Here is a 16,536-nt window from a genome sequence, read left to right as displayed (position 1 = left end):
CTATGTAGTACAGGGTGTCTTTGAGCTCTGTATCCTCCTGTGAGTATTATAAGTGTAAACTAACATGCTGGGCCATAGAGTTTTGCTTTACAGTTACAAAGTTGTGTTTTCAGTAGAATTACCTAAGGAGGATGTAACTCAGTGGTAGAGTGCTTGCCTAGCACACACAAGACCCTGGGTTTGATCCCCCAGCACTGTTAAGTAGATCTGACAATGAATCTGAAACATAGTTATCTGGGTCCTTAGAATCATTTCAAATGTTAATTTACATATTATTAAGTGTGCATATTGTAAACAGTATACAGTTTGCTTTAAATGACCTCTTACCTGTATTTTTAAAATTTTTGTTGTAATTAATTTGATCAAGTACATAATCTCATTACGATATTTGTTATTAAGCTATTTATAATAGGGCTGTAGCATGTGAGAGGCCCTGGATCTCCAGTATTAAATAAATAAGCAAGCTGTTTTGGAGTTTTTTGGAGACAAAATTAGGATAGTATGTATTTGTATATGTGGTACTGGGCTCAAACCAGTGTCTCACACGTGCTGGGTAAATGCTCTACCTCTGAGCTAAACCACCAGCCCTAGAGTACTCTATTTCCAGTCCTAATTACACTAATCTTTGGGGGGGGCGGGGGGGAATGGGAGTGTGTGTGTATGTATGTGTGAAAGAGAAAGAAACTCTGGGAGTGTGTGTGTGTGTGCACATGCACGGCACACAGTCAGTACTGGGACTTGAACTCAGGGATGACTTACACTCTTGCTTAGTTTTTCTGCTGAAGGCTGGCTCTCTATCACTTGAGCCACACTTCCATTTCCAGCTTTCTGGTGGCTAATGGAGATAAGAGTGCCATGGACTTTTCTGCCAGGGCTGGCTTTGAATGGAGGGGCTAGGATTACAGAAGTGAACCACTGGTGCCTGGCAAACTCAGGACCTGGGCACTGTCCCTGAGCTCCTTTGCTCAAGGCTACCAGCACTCTACCACTTTGAGCCACAGCTCTACTTCTCGTTTTCTGGTGTTTAACTGGAGATAAGAGTCTCAAGGACTTTCTTGCCCGGGCTAGCTTTGAACCACTATTCTCAGATCTTAACCTCTTAAATAGGTAGGATTACAGGCATGAGCCACTGGTACCCAGTTACACCACTCTTTTATACCTAGTTTTGTCCCAGTTTGTCAAATGGCCTATCCTACATTTATGAAGATATTTTATAAAGAATGGTTGTTAAGTGGACTGGGAATGTGGTCTAGTGGTAGAGTGCTTGTCTAGCATGCATCAAGCCCAGGGTTCCATTTCTCAGCACCACATATGCAGAAAAAGCCAGAAGTGGCACTGTGGCTCAAGACGTAGAGTGCTAGCTTTGAACAAAAAGAAGCCAGGAACAGTGCTCAGGCCCTGATTTCAAGCCCCAGGATTGGAAAAAATAAAAAGAATGGTTGTTAAATATATACATTGCTTTGGAATACAAGGGTCTGTGTAAAAGCAAAATAATTTTATTAAACTATTTAAAAGAATAAAATATGCATTTTAAGAACACTAAACAAAATGGAGGCGATTACATTTGGCTTGACTAAGGAAAGCCTGCGTGTTTGTAGTCTAGATCTTTGAAAGAATGGGAAGGGAAGATCATAAAAGTAACTGGGAGGGCTGGGAATATGGCCTAGTGGTGGAGTGCTCGCCTTGTATACATGAAGCCCTTGGTTCGATTCCCCAGCACCACATCTATAGAAAACGGCCAGAAGTGGCGCTGTGGCTCAAGTGGCAGAGGGCTAGCCTTGAGCAAAAAGAAGCCAGGAACAGTGCTCAGGCCCTGAGTTCAAGCCCCAGGACTGGCCAAAAAATAAAAAAAAATAAAAAAAAAAGTAACTGGGAGTACCTAATGTGGGGAAAAAGCTTACAATTCTGTTACTCCTGCCTTTTTCTTTCCTGAAAGTAAATTACTTTGTTATATTTCCTCTTAGTGATATAAATTGGCCCTAAGAGTCTTATAATAGTCCACGACTTCCTGGTGAAAGGATGTAATTGGGTTTGTGGGAATTCATGTGCTAATATTCACCTTGTCTCTGCAGGATGTCACTGACAACAGAAATGAAAGGCAAATGAAAACTGGTGCCTTTCTCTTCTGCAGACCCTCCAAAGCCCTTTAGATTCTTCCATGTGTTTCCTTCTCTGAAATGAAATGAAAATGCCAGCTCAGAGTTATTTAAAGAGCTCATGCCTATAATCCGAGCTACTCAGGAGGCTGAGATCTGAGGATCACAGTTCAAAGCCAGCCCTGGCAAGAAAGTCTGTGAGACTCTTATCTCCAATAAACTACTAAAAAAAATCCCAGGGGGCTGGGAATATGGCCTAGTGGCAAGAGTGCTTGCCTCGTATACATGAAGCCCTGGGTTCGATTCCCCAGCACCACATATATAGAAAATGGTCAGAAGTGGCACTGTGGCTCAAGTGGTAGAGTGCTAGCCTTGAGTAAAAAGAAGCCAGGGACAGTGCTCAGGCCCTGAGTCCAAGCTCCAGGACTGGCAAAAAAAAAAAAAAAAAATCCCAGAAGTGGCGCTGTGGCTCAAGTGCTAGAGCACTAATCTTGAGCAAAAGAGCTCAAAGATATCACCCAGGCCCAGAGTTCAAGCCACTGACACCTGGCACATTTAGGACTTTTTTTTTTTGGCCAGTACTGGGCCTTGGACTCAGGGCCTGAGCACTGTCCCTGGCTTCTCTTTGCTCAAGGCTAGCACTCTGCCACTTGAGCCACAGCGCCCCTTCTGGCCGTTTTCTGTATATGTGGTGCTGGGGAATTGAACCCAGGGCCTCATGTATACAAGGCAAGCACTCTTGCCACTAGGCTATATCCCCAGCCCCACATTTAGGACTCTTTAACACAACTTTTTTTTTTCTTTTTTTTGGTCAGTCATGGGGCTTGAACTCTGGGCCTGGGTGCTGTCCCTGAGCCTCTTTATGCTCACGGCTAGCACTCAACCACTTTGAGCCATAGCACCACTTTTGGGTTTTTTTGAGTAGTTTATTGGAGCTTAGTCTCACAGGCTAGGAATATGGCATAGTTGAAAAGTGCTCGCCTCGTATACATGAAGCCCTGGGTTCAATTCCTCAGCATCACATATATAGAAAATGGCCAAAGTGGCACTGTGGCTCAAGTGGCAGAGTGCTAGCCTTGAGCAAAAAGGAGCCAGGAACAGTGCTCAGGCCCTGAATTCTAGGCCCAGGATTGGCTAATTTTTTTTTTAAAGAGTCTTACAGACTCTTTGTGTGTGCTTGTCCTGGAACTTTAACTCAGAACTTCAGACTTTCACTCAGCTTTTCTGTTCATGGGTGGGACTCTACCACTTGCCATGCCTCTACTTCTAGCTTTTAGCTGGCTAATTAAAGACAAAAGTCTTTCTTGACCAGGCGCCTGTGGCTCATGCCTGTAATCCTAGCTACTCAAGAGGTTGATATCGGAGGATTGCAGTTCAAAGCCAGCCTGGGTAGGAAAGTCCATGAGACTCTTATCTCCAATGAACCACCAGAAAACCACAAGTGGTGCTGTGGCTCAAGTGGTAGAGCACTAGCCTTGAGCTGAAAAGCTCAGGGACAGCACCCAGGCCCAGAGTTCAAGCCCCATGACCACCACCATCACCAACAAAAAAAGTTGTTTTAAAGAGTCCTAAATGGGGGCTGGGGATATGGCCTAGTGGCAAGAGAGCTTGCCTCGTATACATGAAGCCCTGGGTTCAATTCCCCAGCACCACATATACAGAAAATGGCCAGAAGGGGCGCTGTGGCTCAAGTGGCAGAGTGCTAGCCTTGAGCAAAGAGAAGCCAGGGACAGTGCTCAGGTCCTGAGTCCAAGGCCCAGGACTGGCCAAAAAAAAAGAGTCCTAAATGTCGGACTGGGAATGTAGCTTCATGGTAGAGTGCTTGCCTAGCATGCATGAAGCCCTGGGTTCAATTCCTTAGCACCACAGAAACAGAAAAAGATGTTACGGGGTTCAAGAGAGGGGGTCCCTCCAAGAGTCCACCACTCAGAGACAGTCTCAAGCAAAAAGATGGATTTATTGGGGAAGTAAAAAGTGAACTGACCAGCCAGGAACACAGCACAGACTCAGGAGCTGAACTGCGACAGTGAAAAGCAGGCTGATCGGCCAGGGACACAGTGCAGACTTGGGCACTGACACTGTGACCCCGAGCGGTCCTCATATTGGGGTTTATAAAGGTAAACGTGTAGCACAGATGTAGGGGTTTGATGCAGAGGGTAGAGCAAGCAACAAACTAGTTAAGCAAGCCATTTATAGAAGCAGAATTTGGGGGTCAGGTTGGCCTAATCTACTCCCCCCCTCCAACATTTCCTACCATGATTCCCTAGTCAAGATGGAGTCAGTTCCCTACAACAAAGCCAGAAGTGGCTCTGTGGCTCAAGTGGCAGAGTGCTAGCCTTGAGCAAAAAGAAGCCAGGGACAGTGCTCAGGCCCTGAGTTCAAGCTTCAAGACTGGCCAAAAAAAAAAATAGAGTTCTAAATGTGCCACGCATTAGTGGCTCACCTGTAACCCTAACTACTCAGGAGGCTGAGATCTGAGGATCACAGTTCAAAGCCAGCCCGAGCAGGAAAGTCTATGAGACACTTATCTCCAGTTAACTACCAATAAGCCAGAAGTGGTGCTGTGGCTCAAGTGGTAGAGCACTAGCCTTGAGTACAAAATCTCAAGAGCAGTGCCCAGGCTTGAGTTCAAGCCCTAGCACCAGCACAAAAAGAGAGTCCTAAATGTCAGCTGGGTCTGGTAGCACATTCTACAATCCTAGCACTCACAAGGCTGAGGCAAGATAGCAAGTTCCAGGTTAGCCTTGGCTACATACTGACCTCCCCCCCCCCCGCCAAGAAAGCCCCCCCCCCCAGACTTAAAAACAATACCACAAAGGCAGGAGTGGTGGGACAGTCTGTGACCCCACCTGCTGACAGGTGGAGGTAGCAAGATTCCTGTTTGAGGCCAGCCACAGCAGAGTTAGAGGAGACCCCATCAAGCTCAAAGCAAGAGTACTGGGAGCATGACTGAAGTGGCAGAGGACCTTTCTAGCAAGTTGAAGGGCCTGGGTGGAATTCTAGTAACACCAAAGAAAAGGGGAGGGGGCCCTAGTGTAACCCATACACTTGCTTGCCTAAGGACTCCTTGCTTCCTCCTCAGTGTCATCCTGCCTCTCTCTCCTCAGAAAGCTTTTCTGCTTATTAGTAAAATAGTGACCCTTTCTGTTCTATCTGTACTCTGCCACCAATTAGTCAGATGAGCAGAACTGCTCGCACACTGAGCACTGAGCCCCGGGCATGAAAAAGCTCACTCGACTTTGCTTGCTTAAGCTACTTAAGCCCCTTTTAGCTCCCAGGAAAGGCTCTCAATAGGTTCTGTCTACCCCCTGGAGCCTGGAGCTATTTCCGTCTAACTGCTCATTAAAGTAATTTAAGATATTGCTCAAACCTTTGAATTCTTTAGCTGAATTGCCTCCACTTGAATTCGGCTAAAAATAGCTTGCTTTCATTGTCCAGGGATGCTCCCAAGTTCCATGAACTCCTTAGCCTCACACCCCAGCAAAAATATTGATGTTCTCAGCAGGGCCCACGACTGGCTTCTCATTAAAAACTCAGGACTGCCCAGTGTGGTGGCATATCCCTGTAATTCCAGCATTTGGGAAGCTGAGGCAGGAGGATCTTGAGTTTGAGAGTAGCCTGGGTTGCACTGCAAAACTCCATCCAAAAAAGAAATAAAAAGGAAGGGAGGGGGCTGCGAATGTGGCTTAGTGGTAGAGCGCTTGCCTAACATGCATAAAGCCCTGGGTTGGATTCTTCTGTACCACATAAACAGAAAAGGCCAGAAGTGGAGCTATGGCTCAGAGACAGTGTCCAGGCCCTGAGCTCAAGACCCAGGACTGGCAAAAAAAAAAAAAAAAAGGCAGGAGGAAGGGAGGGAAGGAAATCCAACCTAGACTAATGATAACATGCTGATATAGTATGATGTGTGTTTAAAAAACGAAGGGAAAGTTAAAAGCAGATGGTTTGGGAACTAGACTGAAATGTCATAGTATGAAAAAAAAAAAAAGAATAGACTCTACTGTTTACTTGATTTCCATCAGTTACTTTGCTACATTGGACTGTAACTCAGAAATTATTTCTTCACGCCTCCCTCCTTGGGTTGGGGCATGCTCCCTGCCTCATGGTTTGGGGTTTGGCCATGAGACAATTTGGCCAGGGAATGCGGGTGGATTTGACTCCAGGAGGGACCTTCAGTTACTTCCACAGTAGGGCTTGGCGCTCTTACTCTTCGGCCATTTATTGTATGATCAGCCACTGGTCCTGGGCAAGAGAGACAGGTGGGACAGACTTAGTCCCTATCTGCAGCTGTACCCTTCTGGTTTTTCTCTCTTTTTGGCCAGTCCTGGGCCGTGAACTCAGGGCCTGAGCACTGTCCCTGGCTTCTTTTTGCTCAAGGCTATCACTCTGCCACTTGAGCCATAGTGCCACTTCCGGCTTTTTCTATCTATCTATATCTATATCTATATCTATCTATCTATCTATCTATCTATCTATCTATCTATCTATCTATCTATCTATCTATCTATCTATCTATCTAACTAACTATCTATCTGTGGTGCTGAGGAATCAAACCCAGGGCTTCATGTATACGAGATGAGCACTCTACCACGAAGCCATATTCCCAGTCCGCCTGATCAGTCCCTTCTGATACAGCCCCAATCAGCAGTAACAGACAACCCATGGCCTAAAGCTAGGGAATTCTCAGCCCTTGAGCAAAAAACAGAACTGCTACAGTTTTTGTTTGTTTGTTTGTTTTTTGGTCCATGTAGGGCTTGAACTTTGGGCCTGGGAGCTGTCCCTGAGCTCTTCAGCTCAAGTCTAGCACTACCACTTGAGCAACAGTGCTACTTCCAGTTTTCTGCTGGCTAGCTGAGATAAGAATCTCACAGACTTTTCTGCTTGGGCTGGCTTTGAACCATGATACTCAGCCTCTTGAGTAGGTAGGATTACAGGTGTGAACCACCGACTGGCACCTGGCTAGACCTGCCAGGTTTTGAGGTTTTGTTTTGTTTTTTAATTTCAGAAGGTTTATTTTTGGGGGGAGTGGTAGTTGGATTGAGCTCAGTGCCTCATGCTTACTCTACCACTTGAGCCATACCCCTAGACCTTTGCATTTATTTATTTATTTATATTGGGTTTAAGTTATTACATAACAGCATACATTTTAACTTTCACAATGATGAAAATTATCATTCCACTCTACATAGCTTATGAAGTCTATGAACTTTAACCATAAAATCATTTTCTCCATTTTGGATGATAAGTATATTATGTTCCTTTTGTTTAGCAACATCTGTTGTTTTGTTTAATATAGTATTGTTGCTGTAATAACTGATTTATACACTATTCTCTTTTTTTGTTTGTTTGTTTTGTTTTTTTGCCAGTCCTGGGGCTTGAACTCAGGGCCTGAGCACTGTCCCTGGCTTCTTTTTCACTCAAGGCTAGTACTCTGCCACTTGAGCCACAGCGCCACTTCTGGCTTTTTCTATATATGTGGTGCTGAGGAATCGAACCCAGGGCTTCATGTATACGACGCAAGCACTCTACCACTAGGCCATGTTCTCAGCCCCTATATACTATTCTTATTCATGTTGTAGTCATTGCTGTCGTTGTGTGTGGTACTGGAGTTTGATCCTAGAGCCTTGTGATGTTAAGTGAACAAAGTACATTACCACTAAGCTACACCTCTCCACCTTTCCTCCATAGTCATATAAGAACAAATCTGCTAAGGTCTCATCCTTGCTTAAACTCTTCTGTAGTTCCCATTACTCTTAGGGCAAAGACCAAAAGTATAGTATGACAGGTAAGTCCCATAGGATATTTTTCTAGCCTCTGACCAGCCTCCTTGGGGCCTCTCTCTCTATCACTCAGCACAACAACCCCTCATACCCAAGTCTTCTCACTCCGCTGTGAGATCCCACTGGGTTCTCTTGCCTTCTCTAGACTCTCTCTCTCTCTCTCTCTCTCTCTCTCTCTCTCTCTCTCTCTCTCTCTCTCTCTCTCTGTGTGTGTGTGTGTGTGTGTGTGTGTGTGTGTGTGCTGGTCCTGGGGCTTGAACTCAGGGCCTGGGTGCTGTCCCTGAGCTGTTTTACTCAAGGTTAGCTCTCTACCAGTTGAGCCACAGTTCCATGTCCAGCTTTTTGGTGGTTAATTGAAGGTTAGAGTCTCATATACTTTCCTGCTTAGGCTGGCATTAAACTGTGATCCTCAGAGCTCAGCCTCCTGAGTAGCTAGGTTTACAGGCATGAGCCACCTGTGCCTGGCATCTCAAGACTGTTGTATATGTTGTTTGCATTGGTCTACTTGCTTAGTTAACTCCCGTTCATACATCAAGTGGAAGCTTAAACATTACTTTCCCAGGGAATCTCTCTAATATGAGGTTAGCTTCCAGAAACATGGACTCCTAATCCCTGTGGCTTCAGCTTTTAACATTTAACTATAGTCACAAAGAATTACTTGATTGTGTAACTCATTAGTGCCCCCCCATATGTATAATGACGCGGCCTTATCTCCTGCCTAGCATGGTGCCCTGTGCCTGAGAAGCAGGAAGGAATATTCCTTGGGTGAGCAAGGGACTCAAGAGATTGAATGTTCTTGGATACATGTGATGTTGGCCAAGAACTGAAAGATCTTGTGAGAAGGGGGCATCTGGTGGATGAGTGCGGGACCAAGGTCAGAGAAAGGCAGCTACAAAGGAAGCACGGTGTCATTTACTCATAGTGCCAGGGTAGTTATAGTAAAAAGTCAGATGTTTCAGTGTGACCCAATTAGAAATGACAATACAAGGAAATGTCATTAGCTGCAGGGAGGTTGGTAACATGGAAAGGTCGGACTGTGACTGACCTAGTGATGTTCAGATAAGTGACAACAGTCATAGAATCTGAAAATATGCCCCTTTTTTGGCTCTTTAAAAATAGCATCATGGGGGGCTGGGGATATAGCCTAGTGGCAAGAGTGCCTGCCTCGGATACACGAGGCCCTAGGTTCGATTCCCCAGCACCACATATACAGAAAACGGCCAGAAGCGGCGCTGTGGCTCAAGTGGCAGAGTGCTAGCCTTGAGCGGGAAGAAGCCAGGGACAGTGCTCAGGCCCTGAGTCCAAGGCCCAGGACTGGCCAAAAAAAAAAAAATAGCATCATGGGGGCTGGGAATGTGGCCTACTGGTAGAATGCTTGCCTAGCATGCATGAAGCCCTGGGTTCGGTTCCTCAGCACCACATAAACAGAAAATCCACAAGTGGCCCTATGGCTCAAGTGATAGAGTGCTAGCCTTGAGCAAAAAGAAGCCAGGGACAGTGCCCTGAGTTCAAGCCCCAGGACTGGGGAAAAAATAGTCCCACTTCTTTCTTTGATATGCTTTTACAGAAAAGAACCTGTTGGAATAATCTTTTTCTTTTTTTGGTACTGGTACTAGGACTTGAAATCAGGGCCTCATGCTATAGATTGGCTTTTTTTAGCTCAAGGCTGGTGCTCTGCCACTTGAGCCATAGTTCCACTTCCAGCTTCTTTGGAGATAAGACTATGATGGACTTTCCTGCCTGAACTGGCATCCATCTTCAGTCCTCATATCTCAGCCTCCTGAGTAGCTAGGATTACAGGTATGAGCCAGTGGTACCCAGCATTTTTCTCTCTCTCTCTCTCTTTTTTTTTTTTTTTGGCCACTCCTGGGGCTTGAACTCAGGGCTTAGGTGCTGTCCTTGAGTCTCTGTGCTCAAGGATAGTCCTCTACCACTTGAAATGCAGTGCCCCTTCAGCTTTTTCTGAGTACTTTATTAGAGATAAGAGTCTCACAGACCTTTCTGCCCTGGCTGGCTTTGAACCACATTCCTCAGATCTCAGCCTCCTGAGTAGCTAGGATTACCAGCGTGAGCCACCAGCACCTGGCTGTTTATTTTTTATTAAGTAGTTGTACAAAGGGTACTCGATTCCAGAAGTCAAGTTATGAGTTCAATGCATCTTGATCAATGTTGCCCCTTTCATCCTTCTGTCCTGTCTTTCCCCCTTCCATTGCTACTTTCAAGTCCCCCCTTTTTTTTTATAGAAGGGAAAAAGAATAGTAGAAAAAAATGTTAAAATTATTTTGCTAGTAAGTATCTAGGTCTGTTTCTTTTGGCTCCCTAGCTTATGTTCATTAAAATGATTTCAACAAAGGATCCTAGAGTGCAGCTTCCTTTTTTATTTTTTTAACTGCCTATGTTGGCTCTCATGTTCATGGCTTAAATAATTAATCATCGTTGCTATCTGTTCCACATGGAGTGGGAGACTAGTGAGTAATCTCGGTTCCCAGGGCATTTGCACCGAGCCCATCCCCTTTGCATAAGCTTTCATGTGAGGCCTTCATTAGCTAGCACCGGGGTGTAGATTTGCCCTCCTCAGCCTTCAGTGTTTATTAACTATGAAAAAGATCCCCCTCTGTTTCACCAGCTAGGGGCAAATACTGCTGTTGGGAAGTAATTTCCTGGAAGAATAGTAATGAAGAAATGAGGTATGGAATGTGGAGAAACAAAACCATCAAGTTCATTTAGAATGAGCAATCTCTGCTGGATGCAATGCAAACTCTGTGAGACGTCAGCATTACAAATAGCAGAGGATATCAGAAAAACCCTAACAAAACACAAAAATGTGAATTGGGGATTGTAGTCTTGAAAACTACTACCATCTTATAGCAAAGATACAGATGTTTACTAGCAACAGTTTTTGTGGCCCTTGTGCAACAATGAACAGCTGAGCAGTCTGTGCACTTAACTAGGGTCGGAAAGGAACTGCTTGCTAGTCAGCAAAGGGCTTCTCATTGCCACCTGAATGTACCAACAGTGTGTAAGCATCGCAGCACGGGCAGGTACAAGAGGCAGCGATATACTCTGGGAATCACAGATGTTTTCACCCTTACCCCCAAAGGATATAGGCTATTTGGTTTTAGGGATGGTTTTTAATTGGACAACAACCAGTAAGAGAAAAGGTGAACAGACGACTGTGTCTAAAGGTATAAGGCTGAGTATTTGTATGCAAAGTCTGGGTTGCTTGGTCTACTGGGCAATTAGAATGTCTGAGCCTGCACTGACAATACACTTTTACATAGCCCGTGGGCCTATCAAAACACTCAGCCACAGAGAGGTATCATTATTTCTTTATGCTGTCCCGCAAGCCTTATAGTGGGGTTGTGTGATGTAGGGCAGATCTACCCATTAAAATGCTGTGGAGACCAACACACTCGGGGCAGGCTGGCAGCTAGCCAGATGTTCACAGCTGCACACACCCCACTCACGACACCAAGTATGTACATTCACTGATCTACAAAATGCTTTCATCGTTGTGTTTAATAATTCCTTATTATCTCCAAAGGAAAAGTAGGTGAGGAGTACTGCCAAGGCACAACTTGAGGAGGTCCTATGCCCACAGCACTATGTGTGTGCTGTGGATCTGCCCTTCAAGCCACTGTCTTCAGGAAAGTTAGAACCATACCAAATAGGAATTGGAGACAAAAGGACTGAGGCAAGAGATCACTGTTTTGCTTTCAGTGTTTCTCATACTGGAAATGAGTAATGTTCAAATTTTAGTTTTTGTTGGTTGTGGTGATGCACACATGTAATGCCAGCATTTGGGAGGAGGAGGCAGGAGGATTGTGATTCAAGACCAGTCTGGGCAATATACCCTGCTCAACTCCCAAACCTGCTCCCATTTTTTTAACTTAAATTTTTTGTTCCCACCCTTAAAATTTTTTTTGTGTGTGGTATTGAAGAATCAAACCTAGTTAGTGCCTTATACATGTTAGAAAAGTGTGGTTCTATTTGGCTATACTCCCAGCCCTCCTGTTTGTTTGTCCTTCCTTCCTTCTTTCCTTTTGCACTGTTCTGGGTCTTGAACCAAGGCCTTGTGTTGCTTGCTCATGGTTGGTGCTCAACCACTGGAGTCATACTTCCAGTCCAGCATTCTGAGAGTTAGTCTCCAGGGTTTTTCTGTTCAGGTTGACTTTGAACAGTCTCCTGAAAAGCTAGGATTACAGGTGTGAGCCATCAGCACCTGGCTTCTTCAGCTATAATTTTGAACTATAAAGTAATATATATGAAAATTTTGAAAGGAAGGAAGAGAATCCATTATTTCATGCTAGTATATCTTTTTTTTTTTTTTTCCATTTGGTGCAGTCCTGGACCTTGAATTCAGGGCTTTGAGCGCTGTCCCTGCACTCTTTTGCTCAAGGCTATTGTTCTACTACTTGAGCCATAGCTCTCCTTCCAGCCATTTGGTGGCTAATTGGAGGTAATAGTTTTATGGGCTTTCCTGATGGGGCTGGTTTTAAATCACTATCCTCAGATCTCAACCTACTGAGTAGCTACTCAAGCTGCTGAGTACCTGGGATTACAGGCATGAGCCATCAGAACCCAGCCTCTAGAGAATTTTAATCTAATACACTACTTTAGTATGTTCATCCTTGAACATACCTTTTTTGTTTTGTAGCATTTCTACTCAGTGCTTCACATTTGCTCTGCTGGCGTTCTACCACTTGAACCATGCCTTTAGTCTGATATTTTGCATATAATCTCATAGACTTTTCTAGGTGATCCTCTGTGTCTTAGACTCTTGAGTAGCTAAGATTATAGGCTTGAGCAACATCTAATGCCTGGGTAAATATATTTTTCCTCTGTATTCTCAATACCAGGTGCCATGTTCAGGGTTTTTTGTTTGTTTGTTTGTTTTTGCCAGTCCTGGGGCTTGGACTCAGGGCCTGAGCACTGTCCTTGGCTTCTTTTTGCTTAAGGCTAGCACTCTGCCACTTGAGCCACAGCGCCACTTCTGGCCGTTTTCTATATATGTGGTGCTGAGGAGTCGAACCCAGGGCTTCATGTATACGAGGCGAGCACTTTTACCACTAGGCCATATTCCCAGCCCCACATGTTCAGTTTTAATTGATTTGTTTAAACATTAATATTTACACAAACAATTTACGTACACTAGAATGCTCACTGGGAGATGGAAGGATCCATTGGTATACTGCATTGGTAAATATATGCTGAACCCTTTGCTATAGGTAGGATTGTCTTCTGGACATTGTTGGTGATACAGACCTGACATTTCTGGCCTTTAAGGATTTATAATCTCATGACTTTTGATTAACCTGAAGTATTCAATTGTCACTAAAATGAAGTCATTGATCAAGAGTGAAGAGTAATACGGACATTTCAGAATATAAAGGCTTTTTTGGGTTTGTTTTTTAAAGTAAGTGTAGCTGGCCCAGTGGCTCACTCTTGTAATTGTAGGTACACAGGAGGCTCAGATCTGGAGAATCCCTGTCTGGGCAGAAAAGTTCTCATTGATTCTATCTCCAAAATAACCAGCAAAATATTCAGCTAGAAGTATGGATGGAAAAACAAAGTCTATTATTGTATTCTTACAAATGGTACGGAAAGAAATGCAGGGGTGGGTGAAAGCAGATGGGACAGAGGCAAAAAGAAAGTTTGTTGAAACAGGCCAGGAGGGCTTCTCAACTGGGGGTTAGTATCACTATGTAGGTGGCAAGCTAAAATGTTGGCAATGAGACCACACTTAAAGATACGTGTCCTTTTAAAAGGAGGCAAGTGTTAAAAGCATTTCTTTGCATTTTGCCTAAAATGGGCGGTTTCTCCCTGTACTCTGCAGATAGTGCCAGACTTCCCCTGGAAGACTTCCTCTAATTATAGACCCCTGACCTCACCCCTAAAAAAGGCTTTACCAGGGGATACGATATTCTATGTTTAGCCGAAAGATCGAGGCCCACTCTTGGGCGACCGGGGTTCCATCTATCCCAGGTTAGGCCCCAAGTACAAGAACGGGCCTGTTTCTAAGGTAGCCACGCTCCCAGCTCAGCAGGAAGGCCACACCCCTAAGTGTTCTGCAACCTCTTCCATTTCTGATTTTTCCGGGGTTCTGGGTAAACTCGCCTCGCCCGATCTCGCCTTGTCTGTAGTATGTAAAGGCGACCATTATTTTTCCGGATCACTTCGCACAGCGGCTTCACCACAGCGTCCGCTCCATCCCCGTCCCGCCTTCTCCTCCAAGCTACGGTCAGCTTCCCCAGCCCACCCGGCCAGCTCCTCCCGGGCCCAGCCGGCCCGCTCCGCTCCTCCCCTTTGCACTCAACTCGGACTTTGCCACTAACCCATGGCCTGGTTCTACCCGCCCACCGCCTGGCCCCGCCCTCGAAGCCTTGGTCCCGCCTCTCTACCCGAGGAGCCCAATAAGCAAACCCGCGCTCCCGTCAGGCCCAGCCCATAGCTATAAGCACCGCCCCGCGTGCTGAGTTAACCAATACCAGGCCAGGACCTGTCCTCAGGCCCCGCCCGCTCTCCACGCCCTCCGCTGCCTGTCTTCCTCAGGGGCGTTGCCACCGCCGCGCCTCCGCTGCCCGCGCGTTGTCAAATGCCGCCCCCTCCGCCGGTCCCTCCCCCGGCGGCCTGGCGCCTCCCTCTCTCCCTCCCCGGCGCGGTGACTCACGGAGGGGGAGGCGGAGGCTGAGGCGGCCGCTCCCGCTGCTGCCGCTGTTGCTACTGCTGCCGCCGCCGCCGCTGCCGCGGCTGCTCCGGCTCGGCGCGTCCCGGAACAGGCCGTCGCGCGCCGCGCTCCGGACCCGCAGCCCCCGCCGGCCCGGCCGGGTCGGGCGGCCCAGGTAAGCGCGAGGCCGGTCGGCGCCTGCAGCGCCGGGCTTGCGCCGCGCCGGAGCCCGGGGAAGCCGCCGGCCCTTTGTCTCCCGGGGAGGGGCCGCGGAGGGCACCCCCGGCCCCCCTCGGACCCCCCGGCCCGGCCCTGGTGGCATGGCGCCCTTGGCCTGGGCCAGGCCTCCGCGCCCCGCCCGCCCCTCGGCGCCGCGCCGCAGACGCCCCCCGTGCCTCTCTCACCTCGCCCAGGGGTCGTCTCCACAGGTGTCCAGCCACCCACCCTGCGGCGGAGCCCCGCGACGCCCGCGGGGTTGTCAGCGCCCGCCCATCCTCGCGGTCCGCGGCTCCCTGCCTTCCCTCACCTGCGCCCCGCTCCCTGCATCCCGACTCTCCATGTTTTCCCAGCGAAATGCTTCCAAGGTCTCTGCCACCCGCTGCCCTTCCAACGTCTCTAGTGTGATTGATTCCACTTCTCCGTAGTGAGGGTGCCTGCTCGCTACCCATGGGAGGCGCATGGCCCTCCTCCCAGGAGGACTTGTCAAATTAAACACTCGGAACCCCAAACTGCACTTCTCCCCACCTTTTCATCACACCCACCCAAACCATCTTCCTTAATCCAAGACCTGAGATCCAGACACCAAACTTCTTTGTGTGTGTGTGTGTGTGCGTGTGTGCGTGTGTGCGTGTGCCACTACTGGGACTTGAACTCAGAGCCTGGGCACTTTAGCTTTTTCCACTCTAGGAAGGCACTCAGCCACTTTAGCCACAGTTCCTTGGTGGTTACTTGGAGATTCCTAGTCTCATGGACTTTCCTGCTTGCACCGGCATCATTACCTCAGTCCTCAGATCTCAGACTCCTGAGGAGCTAGGATTACAGGCATGAGCCATAGGCTCCCAGCTGACACCCCACCTCTTTAGGTGCTACAGCCCTCCCCCTCCCCTGTGCCAAACTTGTCTGTGCAGTACCTCTGTGAGGCCCAGGGGGATGGTGTTGGCCACAAATCAAGAGTTTTATGAATAATGAGACACGGCTGATAGCACCTCCTATCTGAGAATCTAGCTGTGGCCTAACTGTTAATTATTTTGTCTTCTGTCACTCACAGATCTTAGGGAAGTGTACCCGGTCTGCCACTGAGTAAATTGAGGCACTGGCTATGTGGGTAAGGGACCTGGAGGCAAGTCAGAGTTTGCCTTGGGGTTCTGTTCCAAGGCTCTTAACTCCCTGCTACAACCTCTGGCTCTTGTTCCTGGCTCCGGAGGCTAAGTGATAACTGATCTCTTGTGCCATTAAAGTGCCAACGCTTCCTCAGATTTAAAACAGGACTCTGAATCATAAATAAAAGTGCTGGCTGTTAAGTGGCAGTGTGTCATTCGTGGCTTCCTGGTGGAGTTAGTGGTCCTTGTAGACACAGTCATTTCTGGACGGAGATTTCATTCATCCAGTAGTGAATGCTTACCATGTGCCCAGATGTTCCATGCTCCAGGGCTTCACTGGTGAAGACACACACAGCCTTTGCACTCCTGGAGTTAGCATTCTAAGGAGGAAGGAGGAGGGATGATAAATGAATGAATGAGCCGATTAACTAGACAAAATCATCTCATTAGTGATACTTGACATGAAGGTGGTGAAGGGCCAGGATGCTAAGCATCTGTGTTAAAACAAAACAGAAAAAAAAAAAGATTTTTGTAGGCAATTTACATTTTATCCTAAGTACAGTTAAGGGTACAAGTGGAGTGTTTTGAGCAGAGAGATTTAAGAGCTGATCTGTTTTCCTTTATTGATTTATTTTTGTTGGTACTGAGGTTTGAACAACTCAGGACTTAACACT

General features: G+C 46.9%; 1 protein-coding gene across 1 annotated transcript in view; it reads left to right on the top strand.

Moving 5' to 3' along the window:
• Positions 1–14,582: 14,582 nt before the first annotated feature.
• The window catches only part of Ctnnbip1 (catenin beta interacting protein 1), a 57,818-nt gene continuing 55,864 nt past the window's right edge, over positions 14,583–16,536 (top strand). The window contains exon 1 of the mRNA XM_048350199.1: positions 14,583–14,718. The gene's annotated coding sequence lies outside the window, so the exon portion shown is untranslated. The remainder of the gene's footprint in view (positions 14,719–16,536) is intronic.

Source organism: Perognathus longimembris, chromosome 7 (genome assembly GCF_023159225.1).
Source record: "Perognathus longimembris pacificus isolate PPM17 chromosome 7, ASM2315922v1, whole genome shotgun sequence".
Taxonomy (NCBI): domain Eukaryota; kingdom Metazoa; phylum Chordata; class Mammalia; order Rodentia; family Heteromyidae; genus Perognathus; species Perognathus longimembris.
This window is presented reverse-complemented; position numbering and strand designations above follow the sequence as displayed.